This window comes from Bison bison, unplaced genomic scaffold, assembly GCF_000754665.1.
Source record: "Bison bison bison isolate TAMUID 2011002044 unplaced genomic scaffold, Bison_UMD1.0 scf7180017864384, whole genome shotgun sequence".
NCBI classification, from domain to species: domain Eukaryota; kingdom Metazoa; phylum Chordata; class Mammalia; order Artiodactyla; family Bovidae; genus Bison; species Bison bison.
In genome coordinates, this window is record NW_011494956.1 from 9642633 (window position 1) to 9654649 (window position 12017).

Here is a 12017-nt window from a genome sequence, read left to right on the forward strand (position 1 = left end):
CCCCCCCGCCATGCGATATGCATGCCATCTCCTCTTCACTGGTTTGCTAATCCAGCTAGTTTTCTAAATTTACAAATACAATAGTGTGCATCTGATTTAACAAAAATCCCAAACAGGACTAAAGGCTGTCCAATAAAAAGGAGCAACAGAGGTGCGGGATAATTTTCTAGTTCTTGACACACTGGTGCAAGGCAAGCTTTGGGGCACTTCCACCTTTGTCCCGGAGGAACTCGCCCTGCATTGGCTGTCCATCCACTCCCACTCTCCTCCGCCCCATCCCTAAGCTTTGGCCCCTGGACTATCATGGTTCCGTGGCAACAAAGTTTATAACATCCTTGCTGTGTTCTAGAAATAGAATTGTTTGTGCTTCATCTGGAGCTTGATTCTTAAAAACAACCAACATTTACGATATTCTGGTTGTGCAAGAACTGTCCTCCCCAGAGGCAAGAGGACACCCTCGGAGAAGAACATGCAGATGTGCCACTAAACCTGCTGCTCAGTGGAAAGGAAATTAACTAAATTGGGAGGATTAGGGAGGGTATGGAGTGAAGCCTTCCAGTTGTTTTTGCTCAGCATGTTGAAGGCGTTTTCTCTAACTCCTGTCCTTGAGTTGGCGTGAAGGATGGGCGAACAGTGGTCTTCATTCATGGACTATTCATCTGTATTTTTTGCACACTATGTGCTGTGTACTGTGTTAAGTATTTAAGATGCATATAAGAACTGTTCTCACCTTCAAAATCTCCCCAGGGAGAAGGAAAATCGAAGAAAAATTGAAGGCAGGACACTCCAAGAAGACAGGGTTTTCTGTTTTGTTCATTGCTGTGTTTTTTAGTTTTTAGACTAGCCAATTACTGCATTCATGACTGAGCACAATGGCTGAGTTATGCACAGTGGTGGTGGGGGAGAAGGGGGAAGGGGGCGCCTATCAGAACACTAAGGAGGAGCCCTGAGGGCACCCGCCTCAGGCTTGAAGCCCAAGAAGGAGGAGGACACGGGAGGAAGTTGAACAAGGGGATTTCCACTTGTATGGTAGAAGCAGAAGGTGAAGCTGGGAACGTGGCAGGAGATGAGGGGACGATGACAAGAGGAGGCAATTCATGAAGGGACTTGTGTGCCAGGCTGACGAGCCTGGCCTTTATTCCAGGGGTGAGGGAGAATCCTGGAGGGCTGTCCCAGGGGAGTGGTGTGGTCAGGTCTGTGCGTTAGAGACATCCCTGCATGGGCAGGTGGTGGGTGGATGAGCTGGAGGTGGGAATCCAGCTAGGGGACCGAGGCTGTCTCTGGGATGAGATGTGTTAAGAAGCTGAACTGAAGCTTCTTAACTCAGGCTACTTTCTTTGCACAGAAGGCTCAACTCCTGGAAACATTCAGAAGGTGGCACGATTCTGTAGCTCAGGGGCTTTGTGGAACAGCTCAGCACAGGGTGAGCTCCTGATCTGGGTTGCTGAGCAGGGGGTGGTGACATCATCCGCCAAGAGAGAGACTGAAAGAGCAGTGGCCTCAGCAAGTTTCAGGAGCTCTGAGTACCACTGTGTGCTGTGCGTGTAAGGACGTCTTTAGACAGCTGGATCCATTTACTGATGAGAGGGTTATGGCAAGTAAGTTGTAGATGAAGCCAAGGACAGAACGATTTAGGCTAGCAGGCACATGGAAGTGCATGATACACACCACCTGTAAAGATGGATAGACACGAAGGCCATGGAGACTGGGAGAGCTGTTTTGAAAAGAGAGTATCACTGTTTCATTGAATGAATGAATGAGTGTGTATATTAAATGATTTATCCCTGCCATTCCTCCTGGCTCCTCCCTCTTGAAGTAACTTCAAGCACTAGACCAGATGACCAGAATCTGTCCCCATTCATCTTGGGGTAACAGCCACCAGAGGCAGCACCTAATTCTTGATGTGACTACAAAGTCTGTCTTGGATTTTCAGGAAATATTGAAAGTCAGAAAGACTCTCATCGGGCTGTACTTCATTCAGAGTTCCTTAGTTTGGAGATGATATACTGTTTTTGTTCTAGGAAAGCATTCATGGTACCATATTACATTTACTTGTCAAGCTTCCTCAGGCTGCTTTAGGCTGTGATAGTAATTTCTTACACTTTCCTCGATTTTTGTTTTATTTTGGCTTGGTTTTGGCCATAACACATGGCATGCAGGATCCGAGTTCCCTGACCAGAAATCAAACCTCTGGCCTGCAGCGGAAGCATGGAGTCTCAACCATTGGACCTCCAGAAGCTAACTTTCCTTGGTTTTGATGATTCTGACTGTTTTGAGGGGGCTTCCCTGGTGGCTCAGTCGGTAAAGAACCCACCCACCAGTGCAAGAGACACAAGAGACGTGGCTTCGAGCCCTGGGTTGGGAAGATCCCCTGGAGAAGGATCAGGTAAGTCAGGTATTTATAGAATTCCCTTCAATGTGGGTTTGTCTGTTGTTTTCTCATTATTACACTGGCGTTACAGAAACTGGAGAGGAAGACCATAGAGGGAAAGTGCCATTCTCATCGTCAAGATGCACACTGTTGACTTGTTATCACTGCTGATGTTGACCTTGGTCCTGCCAGGTTTCTCCACTGTAAAGTCACTCCCTGCCCCCTTCCAGACTGCTCCCTTCAGAAGGAAGTCACACTTAAGGAGTGTAGAGTTCTTTACCCCCCTCCTTGAGGGAGGAGGCAGTTAGCTCAAATCTCTGCCTTTTCAGTATCCACAAAAGAGAAAATCTCTTCAGCCTCCTTTCCTCCTTTCAGACGGTCTTTTAGGAACACACAGACCTGTCAGCTATGGAGCCCAGCTGATATTGTGCAGGGCCCTGGGGGGCTCCTAAGCACAGAGACTTTCTGTGCCCCCATTTCTTTGATTATAGGAAACAGCCTTCATTCAGCCTCCAGGACCTTTCCTGGGTTCCAAAGGGCAGATTCAAGCAGTTGTGAATCAGAGACTGGAGGCGATGTGAGACCAAGGAGAAACAGTCGAGAGCAGCCTTGGGGCAAGGTCTTGTTTCCCATCAATGGAAACACACAAGAGTTTATCCTTTTGAGCTGTTTTGTGGATACCTGAAACCCGCCTCCCCGCCCACCACCCCACCTCCCCCACCCCCGCAATGCCCCCCACTGCCCTGAAGTGAGAGAATTTAATGATTAACTGGTAGGCTGCCCATAAGCATGCAGACCCCAGACCAGATGAAAAGAGAAGGTTGATGATGCTTACTCCTGCTTACCTTACCACCAGCCCATCAGAAGAATATCCATGAGCTGATCACGCCCTCTTTGGACAATGGCTATAAAACTTCTCACTATCTTCCCCAAGTGGGGACGACACACGGTTTTGAGGGCATTAGCCCACTGTGGCCCCCTTCGCCCGATGAAGTAATAAAGTTACCCTTTTCTACTTCACCCAAAACTCCAAGTCCAAGATTTGATTCAGCACCGGTGTACAGAGAAACTGAGCTTTCAGATTATGACTTTAAAGGGACCTTTTCCAGGACTTAACATTTCTAAATGTTATCTGTGTGCACCTCAAAATACTATATGCCGTGTTTAAAATGCAAGCAGTGACTTCCCTCCAGGCAGGCACTGGTTTACTGCTGGGCCTCCAGGCCTGGAGTTTCCCTTTTAAGCAAGCCTGGACGATGTCTTGTCCAGGGGCCCGTCTGGCAACCTTGTCTACCCTGCTGGTGTCATGTATGATGCTGACCTAACTTAAAAGTCAGGAATAAGTGAAAATTCCCCACAAGAGGAAGAGTCAGAAAGGAAGTGCCTGAAAAGGATAATGCTGTTTCATTGTATTATGTAATGTCCCACTTTGTTATAACAACAGCACTCACTTCTATAAACCAAGAGTATCACGGTAAAGACGCACATGGTCAGAGACGGCATCATACAAAGGAGGTAAGGTGAGGAATTCTCCACCAAGACTGTAGAAAGAATTCTTTCAAGACTTGGTGAAACTCCAACAAGAGTAAATGCCATGGGAGTCAGGAAACATCGTGCTTGTGTCTTAGGATAATACATTTTTGTATTAATGATTTAATAAAGAACTACTGTGCTCTGGTAAGATAGGATCCCCCCCAGCCCCGCCACCCGCCCCCCACCACTTGGGTTCCCTCCAGTGTCTGTGCGCTGCTGACCCCTGTGGCCTCCCCACAGGGTAAGGAGAAGTGACAAGCCAACTGTTTTTCTCTCTCACTCTATTTTCCTCCTTAGTGCCTGGACTTTGAAGTTCATTGTCATGTAAACATTAACTTGCTTCTTAAATAAAGCCACAGAAGGCAAACTGCAATCTGAGCATATGATTTATCCAAACTCTTTCCCATGAGCTCTAAGGATTCTAATTTCTTCTCTACCAAGATGTCTCTGTCTCATAGAATTAGTTTTGAAATAGGCTTAAATTATCATCAACATCAACATCATTATTATTATTTTGTTATTGAAGTGCTTTCCAAAGAATACCCATCAGAGATGATGTTAGGTGGTAATAACAAACCAAGTTACTTTTTAAAATGTATTTAGGTTAAAAAAAAAAAAAGTTTGACACTGTAAAGCAATTATCCTCCAACAAACAATAAGAAAAAAGAAAAAAATTTTCTGATTTAAAGGAAAAAAACATGTTAAATGGAGGTACAAGTGGCAAAACACAGGACAAAAATCATCACTGGTTGAAGTTTGGGACCCACTGAACTCTTGCACTAATCAGTTTCACATGTGAAATTCGTTGTACACAAAAAGCCTGAATCATAACTTTGGGAACACCCCACAGCAACTAAGAAGGTACAGTCTTATTTTTGGCAGTAGCCAGTCATCATCCACCTATGTTACCAACAGTTTTCTTTTATGACATAGTTGTGCTGATCATGAGTCTAAATCATGCTGGCAAATCCTTCAAAACAAATTACACGCTTCATTAATACAATCTTTGCAAGATTGGTGTTAAAACAGGTTTCTCTGAATTTTGCTTTGGAAATGTTTTTATATTTTTCTAAAACATTGTATTTTTTATTTTTTCATTATATTTTTAAATTTTTCATTATATTTATTTTTATTATATATCTAAAAGTTATATTTTATTCTCCCCAAGTTAAAATGATATAAAATTATAGTGAGCTTTTCTAACACCAAGAACCTTAATATATGGCACTATCTGAACTGCTGAAGAAACAACACCTTAGTTTTGAGATGTCTTAATTATTTCCCTTCTCTATCCATCACGGTGGTGTGTTTATTTGCCACATACGTGTCATATAGAATTATTTTGCTGAACTTGAACTGTGCAGCTTGTATGGTATCAAATAAATAAAAGATTAAAAATGTTAATTTCCTTAATCTTTTTCTGTCCTGAGATGTTTTTCATTGACATGTAATAAAATATTTTTGAGTTGTTAATCCCTCTCCACAGTAGGAAGTCTATATATTTGTAAATCTATTTAATCCACAATTTCAGATTAATTGGCCTTTTCTAAATACCAAACTGGCCAGCTGCAGTCAATTCGATCACTTCCATGATCATCTTGCATTTATCCATAACTAAAGTACTTGGTTGTTATAATTTGCTTTGGAGAATTGGGCATAGAACAAATGGCAATTACATTACAGAGTTTTGAATTTACCTTAAAATATGAGCACTGCTGTTTATCTTTATGCTTAAGTTCCAAGAAACACTTTTTGATTGTTCTTGTTATTCTGGTTGTCTACTATCATTTTATCTTTATAAATACATCCTTTAATTTGCAAAGTGACTTAATTTGTTTTATTGATTCTAGGTGTCAGTGATAATGCCACTAATTAGCTTTGAAAACATAACTATATCATCGTACTATTTTTGAGCAATAAATGAGCATTCTTTCCATCCATGGCAATCTCCAATCCTTTCCTTCCCTGCCCCCCCCTTTCCTTTTATCTTTCTCTCTTTCCTTCATCAAATATTTATTAGGCATTTGCCTGTCCAGCACATACTAGATGTGGAGAATCAATGATGGATAAAACTCTCAGTCCGCCAAGAAGCTTATTCTATTGATTTAAAAATTTTTTCTTCCTGTTTATTCCAAAGGTCATTAGGACAAAACACACTAATGAAATTCATGGACAACTTTCACTGAGTTGGAGAAAAAGTATACCACCAACCTTTAGCAGCTGCAGTGAAATCTGTCTTCTCTGGGGGCTTGGCCTATATCAACAATTCTTCTTTTCCCCAAGAGCTGGCTCTGGGGCAGGCATTCTTCCTCCTCTAGCATGAATAACCTTGGCTGGGAATGTTTGGTTGGACACCAGTTGGATGAGACCCAGAGCAGCCAGAGAGCCCTCCTAGAAACCCTAGGCGCCCACACTTGTTTGGTGTGGCCGCATGAGACCTCTGGTACAGAGCTTCTGTAGAAAACCACAAATGCACAGGAAATTGGGGAAAATCAGATAAAGGCAAACCATTAAATGACACATGAACAGAAAGGAAACAGTTAAGAATTAACCCAAACTAATTTAAGGCTATAAGAATGAGTGGTGCAACGGTTTAGTTAATAAGTAGCTGGTCTCCAAAACTAGGACACTGGAGCCAAATGACTAAGGGCTTTTAGAGCCATCAAGGGACAGGTGGAAGGAGAAATGGGCTCACCACAGAGAGAATCACAAATGGCTGTGGGTGGTAGGAGAAGGCACTGCATCCTTGAGTCATATAGATTCGTACACGCACTCATCTACCTCTACATAAATCTATTGATCCATTCAGCAAACACTTGTAGAGTACCACTGTTCCAGATGATGATGCTGCGGACACAGCAGTGAGCACAACCTTGACAATCAGGAGCCTGCTGGAGGCACCATGAGCAACTGGCTGGAATTTAGGTAGGGATTATACATCGAGAATCCCTACCTAAATTTCAGAGTCGGACACGACTGAAGAGACTTAGCAGCAGCAGCAGCATACATCGAGAATAGGGAGAAAATACTTGCAAATGATGTGACTGACAAGGGCTTAATTTCCAAAATACACAAATAGCTCATATAACTCAACAACAACAACAACAAAAAAGAAACCAAACAACAAAAACAAAAAAACCCCAAACAACCCAATCAAAAAAATGAGCAGAAGACCTAGAGACTTTTGTCCAAAGGAGAGATACAGATGGCCAATAGGCACATGAAAAGATGCTCAACATCACTCATTATTAGAGAAATGCAAATCAAAACTATAATGAGGTACCTTCTCATGATGGTCAGAATGGCCATCATTAAAAAGCCTACAAATAATAAATGCTGGAGAGGGTGTGGAGAAAAGGGAACCCTCCTACAGTATTGGTGGGAATGTAAGTTGATACAGCCACTGTGGAAACAGTATGGAGGTTCCTCAGAAAATTTAAAATAGAATTACCATATGGTCCAGCAATCCCTCTCTTGGGCATATATCCAGAGAAAAATATGGTTAAAAAGATACATGCACCCCTCTGTTTATAGCAGCGCTGTTTACACTAACCAAAACATGGAAACCATCTAAATATCCATTGACAGATGAGAGGATAAAGAAGATGAGGTACATATATACAGTGGAATACTACTCAGCCATAAAAAGAGCAAAATAATGCCATTTGCTGCAACATGGATGCAACGAGAGATTATCATACTAAGTGAAGTAAGTCAGAAAGAGAAAGATAAATACCATATGGTATCACTTACATGTGGAATCTAAAATAAGACAAATGAACCTATCTATGAAACAGGAAAAAAATATTAGGGACAGAGAGAATAGACTGATGGTTGCCAAGGAGGAGGGGAATGGGAGACGGCAGGAAAGTCTGGGATTAGCAGATGCAAATTGGCATATATAGAGTGGATAAACAACAAGGTCCTACTGTATGGCAGAGGAAACTATACTCAATATCCTGTGATAAACCATAATGGAAAAGAAAATGAAAAAAAATATACAGTTAAAAATGTACAGGTAGGTATAACTGAGTCACTTTGCTGGTACAGCAGTAATTAAAACAACATTGTAATTCAACTTTACTTCAGTAAAAAATAAACAAGAAACTGAAATCTGCTGAGTTGTGGCTAGTTTCTGCAGAATACCAAGGCCCCTAGAACCTTCCACTGGAACAAGCTGTCACCGACTCCCCCATCCTTTCCCTAGTCTGAGGTCGTCTCCTTCTTCTTTCATTCACTCAGCCTAGTGAGGCCATGTTCACCATCCACATCTTTAGGCTCAAGACTCTCTACTCAGGCCTCCAGATGGCCACCTTGCTGTGTCCTTTTCTCTGTGTGTGCACAACCTTGGTGTGTCTCACATGTCCCCAGATTTACTCTTCTTATAAAACCAGTCAGATTGGATTAGGACCCACTCTAATGGCCTCATTTAACTTAATAACCTTTTTAAAGGTCCCATTTCCAAATATACAGTCACATTATGAAGTGACGGATGTTAGGGCTTTAACATATGAAATCAGAGGGCTATGATTCAGCCCATAACACCACCACTCCACTGCTGGAAGATTTTTGCTTTCTGGTTGCCCTGCGATTCACTGTGTGGAAAATGGCATGAACCACAGAGAAAGCCAGTTACCACAGGGCCTTCTACTTCCGAAAACCATGCCTGCCTCGAACCAAGAGAGAAGAGAAAGAGTCTTAGGGTCTGCACACCCTTATGCATACCTACACCTTGTTGCAGAGAGACATGGTTCATGCCCTCCTACGATCTGAAGCAAATTCCCAAGTTTCAAGAAACAGAGGCAGTTTCTACTAAAGGCAGCTTACCCTATTTTTTACCTTAGGATCACACGGCAAAGAGTCAAACCTTTGACTATCAGACAAAGGAGTCTTCAAAGATCTTGGTTGCTTTAGAGGCAAACTACAATGTAATAATAGAGCCAAGACAAGAGGAAGTGCCTCTGCAAGGCACAGTTCGTAGCATTCTGAAAATTAGTGTTTCCTGTTTGTTTCAAACCTTCTTCTTCTACAGGGACCTTGCTTAGTGTTAACAGGTCCTGTTTGCCAGTGGCTCTAGGTCAGCTTACTGAAAGCCAGTTGTTTCCATTCTACCTTCCTAGCAGCTGACACGTCCACCCCCTTCCCTTCCCTCTTATCAAGTTTCTTCAGTTGTTTCGAATCGGTCTCAGTTCTCCCACGGCCGTTTGTTCTCACTTCCCTCAGTCCTTTCAAGTACCTTTTGGTTTCTCCAAACTCTCTGCCCTTTCCCCGTCACTCATCAATCCCAATCTGGCCAAATCACCCCCCGGTCCCACAGATCCTTCCCCTTACACTCCAGTCCGTGATCCACTCCGGCCACATCATTCCCTAGCCCCACCCACTCTGTCCTAGCTCCCCCTACTACCCCAAAGGAAATACAGACTACCCCCCCCCCAAACTTTAAACTTTTCATTTTGTATTGGGGTATAGCCACTTAACAATGTTGTGGTAGTTTCAGGTGAACAGCAAAGGGACCTAGTCATACACATACATATGTCTCTTCTCCCCTGAACTCCCATTCCGAACAAGGCTGGCAAATAACATTGAGTAGAGTTCCACGTGCTCTACAATAGGTCCTTGTTGGTTATCCATTTTGAATAAAGCAGTGTGTACATGACCTTCCCAAACTCCCTGACTATCCCTTCCGCTTGGCAATCATAAGATTGTTTTCTGAGTCAACATAGACTTTTTAATGGTGATTTTTTTTAAGCTACACTGGGTCTTTGTTGTTGCACAGGGCTTTCTCTAGTTGCGGCGCACAGGCTTCTTATTGCTGTGACTTCTCTTGCTGCAGAGCACAGGCTCCAGGATGTGTGGGCTCAGTAGCTGTGGTTCCCGGGCTCTGGAGCACAAACTCAGTAGTTGTGGCACAAGTGCTTAGTTGCTCCAAAGCATGTGGGATTTTTCCCAGACCAGGGATTGAACCTGTCTCTTGAACAGGCAGATTCTTTACCACTGAGCCACCAGAGAAGCCCCCAACTGTATTTCTGAATCTGTGAATTGCCTGTTCATACTCTTTGTCCATTTTTCAATTTGGTTGCCTTTTTCTTATTGATTTATGTATTTGTGTTCTGTCTTTTATCTTTTATATATTCTCATGAATATTTTCCCATAGATGGTCCTTCTCTTCTAACTAACTGGGCTGCAATAGACTGAATAGGCCTTAAAATGCTGTCATGCAGTTATAATGGAATTCTGAACGACTAAGATTTTGCAGAAATGTTCAAAGGTTGTTTTAAAAATTCCATCCAGTAAGAATTGTTGTAAACTTTATAAACAGCAAAAGCAGCAAGTAAATATGGTGCATGGATCAGTAAATTGGGTTTCAGCAAATGGGTCTGCTTCTTCTACCAATATATGTCTCAACACCTCAAAATGTGACTGCGTTTATTTGTTTTTAATATGTCTATTTCCCCTTCATTGCCTTTACTCATTTCTTTTTTGGTCACACAGCAATACATGTTATTGTGGAAAGATTTAAAATACACACATATGTGTGCACAACTGTAGCAAACATTTTTGTGCTTGCCAACAGGCATTCCCCCCTCACTCATGATAGCCAAGCCCAGATTTTGTTCAGGTATCCCCTCAAATCTGTTAATTGGATTATATAATTCTTTAATTTTCTACTTGGTTTATGAATGTCTGAGAAAGTAACATTAAGAAGAGGGGTAGGAGAAACCCAGAAACCATGATTTCATAGCCCCAGGTCCTCAGGGTGACATGGGAGCAGGTCCGCTCAGTGGCAGTAAAGTGAGCCTGCCTTTGTACCTGTTGTGGGTTCCATTTAGAAGGTGCTCACCCAAGTTCTAAAAGGGGTCTGAAGTGGATTCAGTGTGTGGCAGTTTACAGAACCGGTGAGCTGGAAAACCTAGTTGATGTCTATTCTTGTACGGGCTTTAGGTGAGGGAACTTAGCAAAGATGTGATGCGTGACAGACACTGGTATCCTGCTTGACCTTAGGGGAGAAGGGACTAACCCAGAGAAGGGAAGGTCTTTTCATGAGGGGCTTTGTAACTTGAACTGACAGCCTTGTGAATGGAGAGACTGCATATGTGGCAAGAGATGGGGAGACTCTCAGGTTACAAGTCAAATATCACAAATATGTTGTTGACACAGACTCAGAGAGCCACAAGCACAACATTCTTTAGAGTCCAACAGTGCACACTTGGGTCCAGTATGCCAGATGAATATGCTGCAAAACAGAAAAAAAAAAAAACCCACTTACATAGAGGAAGAGGAATCTTCTCCTCCGTGTGTTCAATTTTTGTAATAAAATATTCCACATACAAAAAATTTAATATGTAAGAGATAAAGAAGGTGAATAAACACCACATATCAATCAGCTAGAATAAGAAACAACATTACCAATCCCTTTGAAGCCCATATACACATTTCTGTTTAATACTCTGAACTGAAAACTGAACACGATGTCTACACCTCACTTCATATGTCACTGGCCAGAACTGCATTGCAAGCCCATACTTAAACATGTCATTTCAAGGGTGACTGGATGTTTGTGAGTGCTTGGACAGTAGTTTTCAAACTTTTTGGTCTCAGAACCCCTTTCCATTCTTAAAAATTATTGAGGATGCCAAAGAGCTTTTGTTAATGTGGATTATATCTATCCATCAGGACCATATTAGAAATTGAAACTAAGAAACTTTTTAAATATTTCATTTAAAATTACAGTAATAAATCCAATACTTGTTAATGAACACACATACACTTTTTAAGAAAAATATACTTTCCAAAACAAAAACTAATTAGTACTTTACTAGTAATCAGTGGAGAAGGCAATGGCAACCCACTCCAGTACTCTTGCCTGGCAAATCCCATGGACAGAGGAGCCTGGAAGGCAGCAGTCCATGGGGTCGCTGAGGGTCGGACACAACCGAGCGACTTCACTTTCACTTTTCACTTTCATGCATTGGAGAAGGAAATGGCAACCCACTCCAGTGTTCTTGCCTGGAGAATCCCAGGGACGGGGGAGCCTGGTGGGCTGCCGTCTATGGGGTCGCACAGAGTCGGACACGACTGAAGTGACTTAGCAGCAACATCATCACCAAGCTCA

The 12017-nt window shown here is 42.5% G+C and overlaps 1 protein-coding gene across 8 annotated transcripts in view; it reads right to left on the minus strand.

The window, feature by feature from the left end:
- Nucleotides 1-8880, minus strand: part of ZBTB38 (zinc finger and BTB domain containing 38) — a 143020-nt gene extending 134140 nt beyond the window's left edge. For 5 of the 8 annotated variants that reach the window (XM_010858193.1, XM_010858187.1, XM_010858185.1 and 2 more), the window contains exon 1: nucleotides 6116-6751. The gene's annotated coding sequence lies outside the window, so the exon portion shown is untranslated. Of the gene's footprint in view, nucleotides 1-6115; nucleotides 6822-8731 lie in introns of those variants that run through there. The other 3 variants (XR_826898.1, XM_010858189.1, XM_010858190.1) reach the window with 3 other exon arrangements.
- Nucleotides 8881-12017: the final 3137 nt, after the last annotated feature.